Genomic DNA, 2,584 nt, shown 5'->3' on the forward strand with positions numbered 1-2,584 from the left:
CTGCGCATGCACGATTGAACAAAGATGCAGATAGGCCTCTCGTTTTCTGTCTCTTTTTATGTGCTCACGCATTCTTAGCTGGCTCCTTTATACCTTGGTATAGCAACGCATGCTTTAACATTTATGTTAACAGGAACAGCTAATCGATGGAAGTATATTTTAGGTTATTTTTACACAGGCGACTCATTTGATGAAGCAATTTTAAAAGATATAAAGTTTAATATAAAATTTAGGAAATAATTTGTTTAAAAAACTGCGGGAATGGTAAGAAAATGGCGGACCAATCAAAAGTGGCAGCTGTATGGCGCCACTCTGATTAGAGACTCTCTAGCGTCGCTTGAAACACGTACAGCTGAACAGAGCCCTGCAGAGTTTGTTCAGCAGTTCACTCGGCAATACGCCTATCTCATTCAAACGCTATAACTTTTTTTTTGCCCATTTCGAGTTGCAACTTTAGGAAAATATTTTGCAGAGTTTTATTAGAAAAAGACGCAAAAATTAATAAATTAATTTTTTTATGCATTTGAGTGTATACAAGACGTTTATTAGTATTTATTTATCAAATTGCTTGTCAATTTATCAATAAATCATGATATTAGAACTCAAATTTTATTGTAAAACTATCTTTTTAAGATAGACACATTATCAGCGTACAAAGTTCGTACAAACTGAAAGATGTATATAAACTCATGCAAAAATATTATAAGCACCAAGATTTGCCTCGAATAGGTTTATTAGTTGTGTTTTCACATATCAGTTGATTTCGCTTATTATTGTTTTTCCTATTTTAGTTATTTGAAAAATTGCATAAAGAGCGACCTTCAAATTTCAAAAAATTAGTTCCAATTTCTGGTGATGCCAGTGAGAAGGAATTAGGTATATCGGCTACGGACAGACAAATGCTGATTGAAAAAACGACTATAATAATACACATAGCGGGAGATGTAAGATTTAATAACACTTTAAAATATGCCATACTTACCAATACTAGATCAACGAGAGACATCTGTATTTTAGCGCAAAGTATGAAGAATTTAATAGTAAGTCGATAAGAGAAATTATACAATCATATAATTTATTATATCACACGGTATTACACGATATATCTCACGTTGTACAGTTATGGACACATCGGTTGCGACACTTTCTTCTTTATAGGTTTCAAAACGCACTAATATTTTGCAAATGCGGACCACGATTGGTGTTATACTGTTTCTAGACTAAAGATAGTAACATTGTGGTTCGCATTTGCAAAATATCAGTTATCTATAAAGTATACATTATGTATATTAAATACATATTAGAAACCTATAAAAAAAAAGTGTCGCAACCGATGTGTCCACAGTTGTACATACTTAAATATAGTAATATTTTACAAAAAGAACTCATATTTCAATCACAAATTTTATTCTAAATAATAATAAATATGTATCTTTTAAGCTTAAAACAGTAAGTTTAAATAGACGAATGTAAACACATAATTAAAATATTATAATCAATATCTATAATACAATATAATATAATATAAAATATAAATTTTTACCTACTGTTATTATAAAAAAAACTTTTTTATTGTAAAAAAAATTTTTTTTTTAAAATTTAATTTTTTAATAAATTACTTTTATATGTGTGTTGAAGGCATTAGTACATGTTAGTACATCATTCGCACCCGTGAATGAACCATTTGTAGATGAAAAAGTTTATCTACCAGTAGCTGATTGGCGGAAGATGATCGAAGTGGCCGAATTATTGGATGAGCATACTTTGAACGTTTTTACGGCTAAGTAAGTTACAAACGAAAATCGAATATGTTATGCGTTTATAAATTATGTATAGATAAATGTACTAGAATTTATTTACGTTATGTTTTTAATAATATTCAAATTTCTAATTCTACTATATGCATTTCAAATTGTGTAATAGATGTTTAGATTATACACCCAACACATATATTTTTTCAAAAAACCTGGCAGAAAGTATAATACAAGATTATTCGTCTTCTTTACCTTGCGCGATTATAAGACCTTCTTCCGGTATGTAGACTTTATTTTGTTTATTAGAAATTTTTAGTTTTAATGTATAATTTAATGTATTATGTACCATAAGGTATATCGAATATTTGTATCTTTATTATCTTATTGTAACGACGAGACCGAGGGTCGTGCACGACATGCGTAATAAAAAAGTATAAGCGATACACACATGCGATTAACACACGTTCGAACGTGCAAACACGGACAGCTCGGCCACTCTTGCACACGTGTACGCGGCATCGATTGAGATTTCCATGCGGTATCTTTAAGATCTCCGCACGGCATCGACCAAAACATTTAGCGATAGCGGCGGCGGTCCAAAGGACAGACCTCTGTGAAGTTAGCACCCCATTTTTTTTAAAATAAATTTTTCGATACAGTTCTGAATGCACCCCAAAGAGTTCCGGAGTTCTTGCAAAAAATTAAAAATAGTTCCGGCGAATTAAGCAAAAAAATTTAATAAAAAAGTTTTGGGGTGCCAACTTCACAAAAAACAAAACGAAAATTTGAGATAACTCCTCAACCGTTAATACTAGAGCTTTGTGTATTAA

General features: G+C 31.2%; 1 pseudogene; it reads left to right on the top strand.

Annotated features, from left to right (window-relative positions):
- The first annotated feature begins 791 nt into the window (after positions 1-791).
- Positions 792-2,033, top strand: LOC105461621 (annotated as a pseudogene).
- Positions 2,034-2,584: the final 551 nt, after the last annotated feature.

Source organism: Wasmannia auropunctata, unplaced genomic scaffold (genome assembly GCF_000956235.1).
Source record: "Wasmannia auropunctata unplaced genomic scaffold, wasmannia.A_1.0 LD282455.1, whole genome shotgun sequence".
Taxonomy (NCBI): Eukaryota; Metazoa; Arthropoda; class Insecta; order Hymenoptera; family Formicidae; genus Wasmannia; species Wasmannia auropunctata.